The 17,737-nt window shown below is 31.2% G+C and overlaps 1 long non-coding RNA gene across 1 annotated transcript; it reads left to right on the forward strand.

Annotated features, from left to right (window-relative positions):
- The first annotated feature begins 7,796 nt into the window (after nt 1–7,796).
- Nucleotides 7,797–11,264, forward strand: LOC136207941 (uncharacterized). Its single transcript, XR_010676966.1, has 7 exons — nt 7,797–8,129; nt 8,374–8,408; nt 8,576–8,639; nt 8,859–8,909; nt 9,754–9,863; nt 10,338–10,412; nt 10,487–11,264. It is a non-coding gene; the product is annotated as an uncharacterized lncRNA (long non-coding RNA).
- Nucleotides 11,265–17,737: the final 6,473 nt, after the last annotated feature.

The raw sequence follows: 17,737 nt of genomic DNA on the forward strand, positions 1-17,737 counted from the left end.
TTGTTTTGAAAGATCATTTATTAGTAACAGATCACAAACACATGGTTAAATGTGAATTCGTAAACGCAAAATTTGGCAAAGTAAACAAAAATGCAAAATTGTATAAACCACAGTTTTGTATTTGCAAAAAAAAATAAATATCATAAGTATCCATCTATCGGTGAAACAATAGAGCATATATTTATAATTAACCTAAAATTTTGTTATTTGATATGAAATTAATACAAAAGTAACAAAAAAAAATTAAGTTAAAATTAATTAATTTCAAACCTTTTCTTTTGGTAATATCTAATTTATTTAAGTATTTGTATTTCACTAGATTAAGATTACTAACTTTTTTTAGAAGACTATTTTATAGTTTTTATTATAAAAAATCAATTTACGCTCCATATATAAAATTGTATCAATATAGATTTAATGTTTAAAAAAGGGTACCGATTTAGGTTCCATTACGAAATGTCACACGTCATCCATATTACTTTGTTAAATTCCGATTTCTCTTTCTATGTACAATTAACAAAACTTTACGTAGTATGAAAACGTATCACGTTCCGTTTTCGATGTCTAAATTGGTGCTATTTTATACGTGGAGCCTAAATTGATACTTTCCCAAAAACCATAGACTTATTTTAATACCTTATCCTTTTTTATTACATAAAGGGATAATGTGCAAAAATACCCCTAACGTCTACAGTCAAAAGCAATTTTAACCCATAACGTTATCAAATTTGGTCAATTTGAAAAATAATTTATCAAACTGTCTTTTCGGCCATGAATCTTGTTATTTACATTTCACAGTCATTTTATCACTATTAGTAATATGTTATAAACATATGATTAGACATGAAAAAATAAAAAAAAATGAGTAATTAGCACCGGTCGTCACTAAAGTATGGGCAATTTTCTCAAAAGGTCACAAAAATTTAATTTGTCTCAATAAATCACTTAAGTTTGTTTTTGTCCTAATAAAGTCACATTGGACGTTTTTCGATCATTTTTTATCGGAATTGATTACGTGACATCTAATCACATGTCAATGTCATGTGACATAATAAAAAAAACATTTAACCACAAATTAGCCTAAATAAATAAGGATTGCGCATTAAAATTTAAACCACAAATTAACCTACGTGACATATCTATTATCAATTAAAATGTGTAGTTACTTTTTTTTAATATGTCAGGTGGCGCTGACGTGATGTTGAGATGCCACGTGAGTAATTTCGGCGAAAGTATGACTAAAAACGTTCAAAGTGACTTATTGGGACAAAAACAAACTTAAATGATTTTATTGAGACAAATTAAACTTTTGTGACCTTTTGAGGACATTGTCCAAACTTTTAGTGACCACCGATGCTAATTACTCTAAAAAAATTTAAAAATATATTATATGTTGTACGAGTTCGATAAAAAGAGAACTTTTCTTCTCTTCCTGAAAGTGAAAATAAGAAAACTTATTTATAAAAAGATAATTATTTACACTGTTAAAACTTGTTATGAACATAAAACAGTTACCAAAATAAATGGTCAGTTATAAAATTGATATTTGGTATGGTTCCAATAGCCGATGAGCTGAAACCATCCATAATAGGGGTGATTCCAGTGGCAAGAGAGCCTAGGCAACCCGATTACACGACACGAAATTTACACGTAATTTTAGTTTTTAGGTTTAGATTAGTAGATAACATATCATTTTTTGATTGAAGCGAAATTAACACGGAAATTTTTTGGTTGGGTTAGAGTTGACATGTTAACCTGAAAATGATACGAAATGAGATTCAGATCCTCTCATGTAACGCTAAAATAGGAAATGATTTGTTTCTCTAATCTCAGCCCTTGGTTATAATTGAAGGGCCGAGATTTAAAATTAATTAACTAACCTTTCTTTTTAAATTTCAGAAAAAAGGGGCATTCACAGTTAAAAACAAATGAGACCAATAAGCCTTTGTAATGTTATTTATAAAACTGTCACCAAAATGGTGGCTAACAGAATCAGGGGTATTCTTCCTGATATCATTAGTCAAAACCAATGTAGTTTTGTTCCTGGAAGACAAATGATGGATAATGTTGTTATTGCCCAGGAGATGGTTCATTCTATGAAAATCAAGAAGGGTACAAAGGGATTGTGGCTCTCAAGCTAGATTTGGAGAAGCTTATGATCGTCTTAACTAGGGTTTTTTTACTTCAGAGTCTTGAAAAGGCTGGTATCCCAGACAGTTGGAAGAATTTAATTGAGGTTTGTATTTCTTCTCCTACTTTTCAGATTTTGATTAATGGGGACATGTCTGAGGAATTCTTCCCTTCTAGGGGTATTAGGCAAGGGGATCCCATGAGCCCCTTTCTTTTTGTTATAGCTATGGAAAGATTGACTCACTTGATTCAGGAAGCTATTAATAGTGGAACTTTTCACCCAGTCTCTATAAATAGATTCTGTCCGGCTATTACTCACTTGTTTTTTGCAGATGATATTATGGTTTTTGTGGAGGAAACGGAGGGTCAAATGGGGGAGATTATGAGAATTATTAATCATTTTTGTGAAGCTTCTGGTCAAAAGATCAATATTCATAAGTCTAGAATGCTTTGTTCTAAAAATATGAATACTAATTTGTGTAAAAAACTGAGTCATATTTCAGGTATTCCTTTAACCAGTTCCTTCGGTAATTATCTTGGGGTTCCTCTCCATAGCAATAGAGTCTCTAAAGCTTCTTTTAAAGAGATTCTGGATAAAACTACTAACAAGTGTGCTAATTGGAAAGCAAAGACTTTGTCTCTTGCAGGGAGGCTTACTTTGATTAAGTCGGTTAATTGTGCAGTTCCTAATCATATTATGCAGGCTTGTAAATTGCCAGATCTAGTCCTCAATGATCTGGATAAAATCAATCGCCGTTTTCTTTGGGGAAATTCTGGGGATAGTAAAAAGATTCATCTTGTCCCTTGGAATGAGGTTTGCAAGCCTAGAGATAGAGGAGGTTTGGGGATTAGACAAGCCAAAGATAATAATAAGGTTTTATTGATGAAGCTCCTTTGGAGGATGTGGCAAAATCCGTCAGCCCTTTGGGTTCGTTTGCTTTGTGGAAAATATAGAAAGGATAAGATTTTTGGAGGACCTAAAAATAGAGTTGTTAATTGTTCCTTTCTCTATAAAGGCTTGAGCTCGATTTTTTCACAATTTTGTTCTGGGATTGGTTGAGATGTGGGTAATGGTAAATCTATCAGTTTCTGGCATGATAAGTGGCTTGGGGACAAGTCTCTTTTAGAGTGTTGTAGCTCTGTTCCTCCCAATAATTGTCGCCATTGGAAAATTGCGGATGTGGTAGATTCTGAAGGGGCTTGGATTTGGGACAAGTTTGAGGCTTTCTTTAGTTTGGAGACCCTGCTGAGAATTAGAGGAGTGAAGATTAGTAAAATGAAAGAGGACAAGGATAGTTATTGTTGGGCTTCTTCTAACAATGGTGCTTATACTTGTAAGTCTGCTTTTGAGACTTTTAGTAACTGGGATGGGGATCCTCAGGCTGCTATTTGGAAGGTGGTTTGGTCTATGAAGGTGCCTTACAGAGTCAGAAGTTTCTTGTGGCTTGGAATTAAAAACAGATTATTGACTAATTCTGATAGGAAAAGACGGCATCTGGTGGATTCGGGAGAGTGTAGCAAATGTAGAGGGCATGAATAAACTATTTGTCATGCGTTGAGAGATTGTGAGAAGAGTAAAGAGGTTTGGAGGAAAATTATCCCCAATCATATGAAGGATAATTTCCTCTCATATTCTAGTCTCGATTGGTTTAAAGATGGGGTAACTGGTAAGTTGTTCTCTAGTTTTAAGCATGGGGATATCTTCTTTTCGATTGTATGCCACCAAATATGGGAGTGGAGGAATAAGGAGATTTTTGATGCTATTTCTATTAATATTCCTAACTTGGTGGATTTTTTTGCTAAAAAGATTTACCATGTTATCAATAATATTAAGGAAGACTCCTTTGACATGTTTATTCAAAGAAGATCTATCCACTTTCTTTGCTGGACAAGACCGCGGGAAGGGGTGATAAAGCTGAATACTGATGGTTCTTGTCTAGCAAATGGTTTTATTGCTGCAGGTGGTGTCTTGAGAGATGATGGGGGGTCTTGGATCTCTGGGTTCTCGCATAACCTTGGCATAGGTTCTTCCTTTTCTGCCGAGCTGTGGGGTATTTTTTCTGGTATTACCCTGGCCAAGAGTTTGGGGATTACTAATCTGATTGTTGAATCTGATAATCAGGAAGCTATTAGACTAATTTCAAACAGTGTTTCGATTGGGTGGAAGAGCAAGAATCTTATTAAAGAGATCAAAAGACTCTGTCTTTCCTTTGCTTCTATCACTTTCGGTTATATCTTTAGGGAGCAAAACAGGGTGGCAGATCGTCTGGCGGCTGCTGGTCATGAAGGAAGTCTGGGAGTCACTTCTTATTCTTCTCCTCCGGCCTTTGTTTCCTCGATCATTCTAGATGATGTGGTGGGGGTCAGCTTCTCTAGGTTGATCCCGAGTTAGGTTTTTGTTTGTTTGTTTTTCTTTCTTGTTCCTACAAAAAAAAAAACAAAATTACAGCTCTCACGGAATGACATAAATATTTAAAAATTATGATTATATTCTCTTATGTCTTTACATGTCACATTTATTAATAAATATAATAAAATTACAATTATTACTTGCAAACACAACTTAAACCTCTTACATTGTTATGAACAGATTATAGGACCCTCCAACATATGATATTAACAGACTTTGGGATGATTAATGTTAACATATTAATCCAAAAATGACATAAAATATTTAAAAATTGTCAAAATCTCCTATCTTTAAAAGTCAACTTTAATATACAAACATAATAAATTACATATGATACGAAAACACGATACGAAATCAACACTAATCCGATCAGGTTAACACGATATTGATACGAAATTTTTTAGATTGGATTAAAATTGACTTATTTTGATACTAACTCAAAATTAATACGACACAAGTACGATACCAACCCGATAATTACTACCTCTGATTATTCAAAGCATCAATTAAAGGATTTTTTTTGGATTACCCCCTTATTTGGGGCCATTTAAAAAAAAAAATACTTTACTAGACCTGGTTAGGAAATATTCCCCTAGAAGGAGCTATTTCCAACCATGGTCAATAAATTAAATTTTTTTTTATGTCATATGGCGATCGCTTCGCTAGTAGTACAAATAATTATTCCGCATTTTAAGGGTAAAAGTTCTGACATTTTTCTATCGTAATTTCTAAGATTATAAATTGATGAAATGATGTTTCAGGCCCTAAAATATGGGTAAAATAGACATATGACCCCTAAATTATATCTGTATTAATATTATATCCTCTAAACTTTATTTTCTTATCTTATTTGGTTATTGTTTGCTGTTATATTTGATGTTTGATGTTGGAAAAATCTACTTTTTTTTTTCAAAACATAATATTCATTTAGCTCCCTAAACTATGATTTCAAAGTTAATTAGGACATTAAACTATTAAAATCATCAATTAGGGCCTTCAACTAATAAAAATCATCAATTGAGTCCTCATACTAAACAAAAATCATCAATTAAGACCTCATCGAAAATCATTCGATTGAACAGTTTCAGACTATCTTCTCTAAACTGAATTTGAACCAACACAGAGGTTATTACAATCAATATCAAATAGTCACAGTTTTTTATTTTAGGATATGATGAGACTTAATTGATGATTTTTACTTAGTTCAGGGACCTAATTGACGATTTTGATAGTTTAATATCTTAACTTTAAACCTTTAGGGACCAAATGAGTGTAATGCCTTTTTTTCAAAAAGCGTAGATTCTCCTGTTTTTATAAAAAGCTATTTTAAACTATCAAATGCAAATAGGAGGCGTCAAACCAAACACCTAAAATTCTGCATTTTAACGTAAAAAAGCAAACATGGAGAAAAAAGCAGGTAACCAAAAACTCTTTAAAACTCTTTGAGCTTTATATCACTAAAATCTAAATTAAATCTATATTTGGCTGCTATGGTATCTAAATTTTTGTCATTTGTTCTGTGTGATATAATTTGGTAACATTTGACCTTTGAAATATTCTCATAGATATATTTCATCTGTTTTTTAATGAAAAACTAACCAATTTGTTAAAATTTTTGCTACATTACACAATTTTTGATACATAACATATACCCATAACAATTGATTCAATTTTTACGATGTAAATTTAATATGTGGATAAAGAATGAATTAATTTCTTTTTTATCTATATATTAAGTCTACGGAGAATTTTTTTTTGTTATATTTACATGTCACATGTCAAAAATCGTTTTATGTGGCAATTTTTTTTAACAAATTAGCTAGTTTTCTATCCAAAATTGGTTAAATATTACATATGAAAATATTTTAGGGCGCAAATGTTATAAATTAATACCACGTTGGTCAAATGATAAAATTTTGGATAGTATAGGAGGTCAAATAGGGATTTAATTCTGGAACTTTCAAAAGTTTCAAATAACTCCATATTCTTATCTATTTACAATAACAACCTTTTATTATTATCAAATTACATTTAGTAACCTCCTAATATTACCCAATTACATTCAATAACCTTAAAATTTCAAGTGCTCCATAAACTTTCAAAAGTTATAGTTAATATAGCCCAAAATTCCGACAAATGTATTAAGCATTTTTCTATTACCATAAATTATAGTCAAATACTTATTTCACCCTTATTAATTCATTAATTTTTAATAAATTTTATTGATTTCAACTTTAATATTACAGTTATATAAAGTTTAATAATTTTTATGTTAAAAAATGAAATTTAAGGACTATATTATTAATAGTATTATAAATCAAGGACCGCAAATCACTACAAAAAAAAGGGTCTATTACGACACTTTTTTACCGACGCTTTTTGTATGTGTCTCCACATTTTCAAATATAGCCACACTTTTATTTTTGTGTCGGTTTTTATTATCACTTAATGACACTTTTTATTATCTGATGACATTTTTAAAAAATTAACTACGCTTTTAGAAAATGCATCGTTATTTTTCTTAAGTTAAAGACGGTTTAGAAATTGTGTCATGATAAAGCGTCTCGATATTATTTTATTTGAATTTATTTTTATTTTTTTTATCTTCAAATTTAAAATTTAACCACGATTTTTTATTTGTGTCACTTTATATGATCACTTAATGACTTTTTTTTATTTTTTGTTGGCATTTTTTACAATTTAACTACGCATTTGGGAAAAAAGCGTCAGCATTTTATTTTTCAACTTAAGGACAATTTAGATTTTGCGTCCATAAAAAGCATTCAGATATCATTTTTAATTTAAAGACGCTTTTTAGTTTTATCCTCGTATTTTAAAGTTCTATCTCATTTTCGTATTTGTATCGCTTTCTATAACCAGCTAATGATGCTTATAATTTTTGTTTACTTTTGAAAATTTTTATTGCAAATTTGAAAAAAGTGTCAGCATTTTTTTAAAGTTTAAAAATGGATTAAATTTTGCATTGATAAAACTGAGCGATATTCTCACTAACGCCGTTAAATTTTTTTGAAAATTTAATTATACATTTAGAAAACACTATAAAAAATTGAGTATTATTGGGAAAAAAAAATAACGACAATAATAAAACATTCCCATTAAAAATAATCTCAATAACTTTATTGAAAATAAATTATATATTTTTAATAACAACTCAATTTATTTATTAAATTTTATTGTCATTAGTACGTTTCCTTTTTATCATTTTATTAAATTCAGTGGTGCTGTACTATTTTAGAGGGCAATTTATACACCTTCGTTCCTCTCAAACTAATTTCCCCCAATTTTTTTTTTACTTTGCCGCCGTCTCTTCCCCTAAATTTTTTAGGGCTGCCTCCATTAGCGTATAACAAGCCGTGAAAGGGTTTCAGTTATAGTATTATCTCTTTGTTGCTCCCTTTCTTTCTCTCGTTCTCTACTTCTCCCTCTGCAATCAGCAGTCAAAGCCTTCTCAGTTAGGCCGGAATTGTTCAATTTGTTGAATTCTGGTGTTGGATTTCAATTATTGGTGTCGTTGGTTTCTAGGATTCATGTTGGCCGGAACTGTACAGGTTCTCGATTTTTGTCGCAGGTTTAGTTTTATCTGTTCCTTCCTTTCGTTTATCATTTTTTTGGTAATTAATTATTTCACAATTTTGATTGCACAATAGATATTCAGTCTATATTTTTCATTAATCCCATTTGGTTTACCACTGAAAATGTTGCTCTGATGTTAGATTTCTCTTTGATTTTTCAGTCTAGATTTCTCCTTCTAATCTGGTTCTCGTGTTACTCTTTGATTTCTCTAATTTCACTATTTCCCCCTTCGGTTGCAGGTGACAAAATCCCCGTAGTAAAAAATAATTGCTAGGTGCTTCCTCTCTGTTCCTCTTTCTCTTTATATATAAATGCAATGCTATGTGTATCTTTCTCAATTTGCAAATGCAGGGATTGTGATCTTCCAACATTTTATATTAGCTTGTGTTGTTCACACGACCAATTTTCTAACATTCTGTTTGAATTAACCTTTGTTTCTAGTCATTGTAGGGTATTTTATGGAATCGACAAGGTTTTATTCATTTGACAGCTATTTTCAATGATGGTAAAATTTCTTTTCATTAATTACACTGCTTGTGTCCTCTCCCTCTCCCTCTGCTTCATTTCATCCATTTCCTCTTGCATGATTATATACCATAGACAATTCTAAATGTTCTGTTTTCTATTTCTCTCTTCCTTTTTTCCTCTCCAATTATTTTAATGTTGGACTTATTGCATAACTTTTGTTGATTATGCTTATTGGAGTAACTTTTTGAGTCTGCAGGTGGCTTCTTAAGCTCATAGAATCCTTATTCATATTTTAGAGCTACCTGAGGTATGGTTTGAACTTTAAAATTTTGTTACACCCAAAATATTCTATCTTTTTTACATGTTTTTTAATCTTTATGCTTCTTTTCAAATATAGTTAAATCTAAATGATTGTTCTGTCTGCTAAAGAACGTGATTTTACTTTAATTTTGTCTATGTGATAGTTTTTATTGCTAATACGGGTTATTAGACGTGATTCATTTGTGATTCATTTAGTCTATGTATTCTTTGTGGCTCCTTATTCTTTATGATTCAAATTCTCTTATTTATTTTGGATTTTCACACTGATTAAGGTGGACTATATTGATCCTATCCTAGCTGCCAACTTTAGGAGCCATTTTGACACTTATTATATGTAGGCTACTCTCATGTTATTTATTCCCAAATTTGTTCAAAGCACATGAAAGTGTTACTGCTACAAATTGTTAGTCAAAGCTTGCAAATGTTTTACATGTCCTGAGTATCATAGATCCTAGCTGCCAACTTTAGGATCCATTTTGACACTTCTTATATGTAGTCTACTCTCATGTTATTTATTCCCAAATTTGTTCAAAGCACATGAAAATGTTACTGCTACAAATTGTTAGTCAAAGCTTGCAAATGTTTTACATGTCAATGAAAATTCAAGACATCTACATGTATGCTCCTTAAAACTTCTTTCCTCTGTTTCACAACTAGTCATTGCCATTTGCTCCATGTATTGAACTTGTTTGCTACACATAGTTGTTTCAAACTTTTTACACTTGATAGTCATATTCACTAAAATTGTCTCGTTGGGGGATGATAAATATTTTAATAATTTGTGTTCTAATAATTGTTATTGAAGAATAATTTGCATTGTTAATTTTTAGGGATGAGTTATAGGAGGAAGTATTATGGAGGAATTGGGATCCAGGGCAAGAAAGGGAGGTTTGAGTTCCTTGTTACCAATGTTGCTACTGATGTCAGCTCCACTCAGCAGGTACATGTTTGTTTCTATGCAGCTTTTGCTCAAACAGTGTATATATATGTGCTGTTCGTTCGATCAGTTTCGAGATAGGAAAACCTTGTGAGAATTTCAGTAGTAACCTGTGCTGTAATCTACTTCTTCATTGTAATTTTCAGGTATCATATATTTGGAGAATCGATTAACACTGACATATTAGTGAATTTTGATCAGAGTTCGGACATAAAAAGGGGTGCATTGATGAATGACATTGTTAGACTAAGCTATGCATTTCATCTAATGCCTGTAGAAATTCTCATTAAGAGCAAATATTGATGAATTTCTTTTCCCTAAGAAGACCATTTTGACTAAAGATAATGGTCTATTTGTGTCTACTATTGTTTTAATCAGAGAGCTGGTCAGTTTGTGCTTATTTCCTATTGACTAGTGTTTCACATCTCTGGTTCTAACTTGTTAATTAATATATACATTTCTTTCTTGTTTCTTCAGATTCTTGTGAACTGCGAGACTCTGAATACAGTAGCCGGTGTGTAAAATAGAGTTTTCGTGAAAATAATTGAAGAGGTAAAATTATTTGAATCTATAATTTGGATCGAATGGTCATTTTGATAATTTCCTAGTTGATGTTTGTACTTCAGAATAAGAGACCTTTTGACAAGAAAATGATTGAGACGGATTTGAAGCAAAAATTGATGCCAATTTATTAGAAACTTGAAGGCTCTGCAGAAGGTTCATGAATATAGCGAACAGCTATTCCCACAAGGGAGCGAACATATGTTTGAGATAGAACAGCAGTATCCAGTACACCATATATTATAGGCAATAGCAACTATAGAATCTCCAACAAGTCCTTTTCCTAAGAGAGAAAAAAAATCAGAAAAGAACTCCATTCAATTCTTCAAATCTATCCCATACCTCAAAGAAAAAGGTATAGGAGAAGTTAGCATAAATACAGTACCTGTAATTGAGCAAGGACCCAATCAATAGTGACGGAAGGAAGCAGGAGTCCTTCAGTCAGAATGGTGCCAATGTAATAGTCGTACCACATACCACCACTTGAAGTGAAGGGAAGGCTCCTCACCATAGATGAACAGTGGTGCTGAATCACTCCTGCCCTGTGCTGATGCAGCATAAAGCATTTTAGCTGACCTATCTCTGTTGTGTGGAATACAATGAGAACTATTTTGTAAGAGAAGGAATAAGAAGTGATAGAAGAAGAATTTGAATCAGAAGGACGAAAAGCAAGTAAGCGCTTGCAATTTAGTTAAGCAAGGAAGGTGATAATCCATATTATTTTTATATTCTGTAATTAGCTACATGATAAAATATTTATTATTATTATTATTTTTTTTGTAATTATTGATATATTTTTGGATTTATAATTATTAATAATATTTCAATTTTAGTTTACATTGATTATAGTGTCTCATTCAATTCTTTTTTAAATAATTTACCATTGTCAGAAAATTTGATACAAAATTTATCGAAAACAAATCATTTGCATTGCAAGCTTATGGTCTCTTCAAGATATTTTAGTTGCGAAACGTCGTTGCATTTGAGACGAAATGAATTTTTATAATTAAACGTTGTGAATTTGGAGACGCTATTAATAAGTGTTGTGGTATTCAAGACGCTATTGATATTTTCTGAAGCAAAACAATGACATAATAAATATTATGTGTCGTTAATTTTGCGACGCTTTATTAAAATGTAGTGGCAATTTCGGAAATTAAAAATAAATAATATAAAAAATGACGACATAAAAAATGTAAGCATTGGAATCATGACGACATTTGTATGTATTACGTCGTCGGATTAAATTTACCCACACAATGCTTTATGCGTCGTTAAAATTAATGACACGCGATTTAATGACGCTTTTCATGACGCTTTGAAACGTGTGGGTAAGTATTTAGAGACACCGAAAAGCGTCGTTAAACCTTAAATTTTAGCGTCGTAATAGAACTTTTTTTTGTAGTGAATATAATTTGCCACAAAATATAGGCTTAATATATTTTTAGCTCCTATACTTATCCAAAAAAAATGAATTGTCCCCGATACGTTGAAAAAGTTCTATTTACCATGCACTTGCTTAAACTATCCAATTGGCTTTCTAAAAGATACCTATTGACCTTTTGAATTTCCTTAAAGTGATATATTAGCCCTCAACTTACTTAAAGTGGCCAAGTGACTCTCTGAAAGGTATCTATTCGCCTTCTGAATTTTCTTAAACTGATTTATTAGCACCTAAATTTGCTTAATGTGTATGTATTTTAACTTTTGCCAAATCTCTCCTTACTCGACCAGCTGGATTTTAGAAGGTTAACTGTTCACTTTAAACAAATATAGAAGTCACTATAACTTGCTTATACTGTTCACTTTAGCCCTTATACTTGTCCAAATAAATCGATTGAACCTTGTGCTTTAAAAAAAGTTCTATTTACCCCTGAACTTGCTTAACATGGCCAATTGAATCTATGAAATGAGTTATTATATTAAGTACCTGGTCTTCCATGTCATTCGGAGGACTTTCAATTCAAATTTGGACACGTGTATTGTTACTCCACGTAATAATTAAAAAAGTGGGACCTCTTATATGGGTCCATGTTACACGTGTCAAAGTATGTATGGACGGTCATCTGAATGACATGGAGAACCGGGTGCTTCTAATAATTTATTCTCTGAAAGGTACCTATTAGCTCCCTTAACTTTTTTTTAAAGTGATATATTAACTGCTTGTTGAAAATGAAGCTAAATAAAACAGAAGTTAATTAAACAAAGATCGAACACAAGGATTTGTTAACAAAGTTTGGCAGTTTTGAATTGCCTACGTCTCCGGGAGCGATGAGCGATTTTCTTATTGATCGTGTAATTGAAAGATAAAGTTTTTATATGTATTTATAATGTGTAATACAAATTACCAAAATACCATGTACCATACTGAGCATGAACAGATCAAACACTTCCTGAATAAGATGTTGCTCGCTATTTTCTATCATACTAAGCATAAACAGATCAAAACTCAGCCCGGCTCGATTACAGACTCAATCTCAATTTAAATGGGCCTTTCTTGTAACAACTTTAGTTTATTTATCAATATAGGCTTTTCATGGGCCAAATTTAATTTATCAAACATTTTTTTTCATCCATCCCAATAATCTTCCATTTTTATCACTCAAATCAAATCCAATAACACAAATTATTACTAGTAATAATAAGCCAACACTAATGAACTCTAATCCAACACTAATTAACTACTTCAAATCAGTCCTAACATTGGCATGAGTTACTAGTAATAATCTTTGAAATATATAGAGATTCTTTCTCACGACATAAATGGTTTCCCAATTCATCCATTGTTAAAATATGAAATCAAGTGGATGAAATTAACTTGCATAAACTGAGTTTTACTATCAATTAGTTGAGATAATTGGGGATTTAACTTTTCCAATGGCTTGAATAAATTGATTGATTAGTATCCGGGTAAATTACATTTATGACCACTAAAGTTTATCCATTTTAACATTTTGACCACTAAACTTCAATTTTTAACAGTATAACCATTGAATTTTACAATTTTTAACACCAATGGCTACTCAACTTTAACTAACTCCTCAAAATAATAACCGTTAACGACCTCAAAATCAAAATATTCAAGAATTAAAGTTGGTCAAAAAGATATTTATTATGAAACCATATTTTTTATTTCCCAGAATCAACTTTTTTGGAGTTTTGTCTCTCTAAAAAATCATTTTCTCTCTCTTAATCAAACAACACCTAAATGACTTCAAAACAAAAATTTTCAAGAATTAAAGTTCCTTAGAATATTATTAACTCTTCATTTTTTTTGAGACCATGAATGGTCGTTTTGAGGTGTTGAGTGGCCACCGGTGTTAAAAAAGTATAAAATTTAATGGCCATACGGTTAATAATTGAAGTCTAGTGGTAACAATTTAAATGGGTAAAGTTTAGTGGCCATGGGTGTAATTTTATCCATTAGTACATTTTTATTTAACTGAACTTCCGTTTCCTAATTTACTTGAGTATGAGTATGTGAAATGGTGTTACTTTGTTGTAGGTACGGACACGGTGCGGTTAACCGGTTAATTAGGCAAAAAAAACTAACCGAACCATTATCAACGGTTTTTAAATATCCAAACCGAAATCGTTCCATATCAACCGGTTAACCATTAATTTCGGTTAGGTTTTTCGGTTAACGGGTTTTAACCAATTCTTACTAGTTGATAAAAAATCAACGGTTAACCATAATTTTTATCCAAACCTAAATTTTTAAACGATGTTAAAATATATATAATTTCAAAAATTGATACCTAAAAAGTTAATATATAATTTGACCCTTTATAGAAAAAATTGATACCTAAAAAGTTCACTTTACGCCAAATCGATTCCAACCCATTATCCGAGATTCAAAGAACAAACAAATAAAAAAACAAGTTAGAATCTTTACGAATATTAACTCTCTTAATAATCTCCAATCTGCTCTAAAGTTGCACCTAATTAGGTTCGGTTTTTTGTTAAACCATTTTCAAAATTGAACCAAACCAAACCAAACCAAACTAAAATATAACAAAATCAAAATATAATTTCAGTTCGGATTCGTTCGGTTCTGATTATTGATCAATTTTGCTCACTTGTAACTAATACGTATCATTTTTAAATTAATTTGACTGTTATGACTAAACTGATACCTAAAAATTGATTTTACGCCAAATCAATGCCGACCCATCATCTGAAATTCAAAAAAATAGAACAACAAAATTAGAATCTTTACCGATATTAACTTTCTTAATAATCTCCAATCTATTCTGAAGTTGCACATTCCTCACATGGTTCCAATGATTATTAACTCTCTTAATAATCCCTTGTTTGGGGTAATTTTTCTCTCATTGAATCTGGTTGAGAAATATTTCTTTAAAAGACGTTGTTTCCAACCATAGTTAAAAAAGTATATTTTTTTAAAACTTCATTACTCATTACGGTGCATGTGGCGCCGTAATGAGTATGTTGACAGGAATCTCAGACAATGGCTTTACACTACTGACCAAATAAATAAATTATTATTTTATAAAAAAATATATATATTATTTTATTATTTTACCTTCTCTAATTGCTTGAATACATTGATTAGTACCTTTTAATTTTAGAGGGAATTACATTTAAAATCAAATTTGAATTTTATTTTACATTTATCTAACTCATATATTTGTTTTTTTATCGCCTCATATTTTTAATTAAAAAGCTATCAGAATATCAAACTTTTATTTTTATTTTGACAAATTCAGTTACCTTTTAATTGTTTACTTAATTTTAATTAAATGATTTATTTCTAATTTGTTTCACGTTGCCAGCATTTTATGCCAGTTTACCTTCCTCTTGCCATTTTCTTATTTCCGATTTTGGTTTTAGCAAATTTAATGTTTTTGTACTACAAGCAAGTTCTTCTCAATTCCAAATTCAATTTAATGGTTGTATACGGTTAGTAGTAATAAGAACTTAATGGATCACACATAAGACTTTGAATCAAAAAAGAGGAATGAATGTTAATTAATAGATAAAACCCCAATACAGTCCATAAAGGCCCAAATAATGAAGGGGGGCAAAATACATGTATTAAATATATACATGTGGAAATTAATTTATTTTAGACAATTTATGATTAGATTATAATTGTGGTTAAATTAATTATGAGATAATTAAGTTAGAATGTTTAAAGTAGTTAAATTACTTCTATCAAACAACTTAATGCTATCTTTATATTTAGAATAAAACTCTAAAAAAGTTATCTAAAAACTATAGATAATATTTATGCAGTATTTATTTAGAATAAAACTCTAAAGAAGTTATCTAATAACTATGTTTATGGAGTATTTATTTAGGATAAAACTCTAAAGAAATAACCTAATTCAATCTAACTATGGTTTACATACAAGAGGCTACACTACAAAAAAAGGGTCTATTACGACGTTAAAATTCAAGGTTTAACGACGCTTTTCGGTGTCTCTAAATGTTTACCCACACTTTTCAAAGCGTCGTCACAAGTGTCGTAAAAATACCAACGTATAATAAAAAATGTCGTTAAGTGACAGTACAAACCGACAGAAATATAAAAGCGTGGTTAAATTCTAAAATATGGAAACACATGTAAAAAAGCGTCGCTAAGCAAGTGTCGTAATAGACCCTTTTTTTTGTAGTGCTATTTATATCCCCCTTATAGTTGAATTGTGGCCAACCCCTAATAGAGAGAGAAATTCGACCCCCTACCGTAAAGGACTGAATTTCCACCGCTTGCTTCTGTTCAATTGATTTCATCTCTTTCTCGTTATCCTTGATCTTGTGTTGATTTGTTAGAGGCAATCTATTTTGGTTGCTATTCATTGGTTGAGATTCTAACTTGTTTGATCTTGTCTTTTGGTTTGTGCTCGTGAACTCGGAATTAGAGTTGAGGGCAGTTCGTTAGCAACAGTAGATAGTTCTTCTAAAAGGTATTTTCTTCTATCCTCCCTTGTATGAAATAACAATTAACGGATCTTGGTTTAAGGAAATAGGTTAAAAATTTTATATTTCCGCTGCCAAACGTTTGCCTATTTTTCTTCACATATTTCTAGATAAATCTCTCATTTCTTGGCGTTTAAATAAGCAGACCACCATTTCACGAACTCATCTGAGGCAAAATATAGAGCTTTACCCACAACCGTCTGTGAAATCCAGTGGCTCCTTTATTTACTCCGTGATTTTCATGAACTGCATCCTTCAGCGGTAATTATTTACTGTGACAATCAAGCATCGCTTCACATAGCTCACAATCCCGTGTTCCACGAAAGAACCAAACATATTGGTATTGACTGTCACCTTGTTCATGAGAAAATTCAAAATCAGACAGTTCATCTTCTTCCTATCCGATCTGTTAACCAACTTACTGATCTATTCACTAAAGCCCAGCATTTTCCTGCTTTCCAAACATTAGATCCAACTTACTGATCTATTCACTAAAGCCCAACATTTTCCTGCTTTCCATACATTAGATCCAACTTACTGATCTATTCACTAAAGCCCAACATTTTCATGCTTTCCAAACATTTAAACCCAAACTTGGGTTACTAAATATCTATACGCCAAGTTTGAGGGAGGGTGTTACAATACAAGAAATGACACATCATCAATCTTTTCATTGAGCAAGGAGAAATGTTAGATTAATCTACTGGTTAGGAGTAGATCTACTGCAAATTCTGAAAGGACATTTAAGCCCTTCAATCTAACAGAATCTGTTTGATTAGCTGTAAATTAGTTGTAACTAAATCTTATATATATAAGACATTAATCTATAAATTAAAATCACAAAATGAAATAGAAAAGCATGTTTTCATCTCCACTTTATGAGTGTCTGTGGCGTCGTAATAAGTATGTTGATAGGAATCCCTTCGGATTCCTATCAACTACTGGACAATGGCTTTATGCCACTAACACAACAAATATATAAATAAAAATTATTTTATAAAAATAAAAAATAAAATTATATATTATTTTATTATTTTACCTTTTCCAATTACTTGAATGCATTGATTAGTAGCTTTTAATTTTATTGGACTTCCATTTCCTGATTTCCTCAAGTATGTAAAATGGTGTTGAACTTTGTTGCATGTGAACAGATCAGGAGAAGATGTTGCTCGCCTATTTTCTACCGAGTCGAGCATAAACAGGCTAAAGTTAAAGTTCAGATCGATTAGAGCTCTAACCCCAATCACTACAAAAAAAAAATGGGCCTTTAACAACACTTTTTTAGTGACACCTTAAAAAAGTGTTCCATGGGCTGGAAACTAAAAAGCCCAAATTATACTTTAGGGCACCGCATACAGCAAATGTTCACACGG

The sequence above is a fragment of the Euphorbia lathyris genome, chromosome 10, assembly GCF_963576675.1.
Source record: "Euphorbia lathyris chromosome 10, ddEupLath1.1, whole genome shotgun sequence".
Classification (NCBI taxonomy): domain Eukaryota; kingdom Viridiplantae; phylum Streptophyta; class Magnoliopsida; order Malpighiales; family Euphorbiaceae; genus Euphorbia; species Euphorbia lathyris.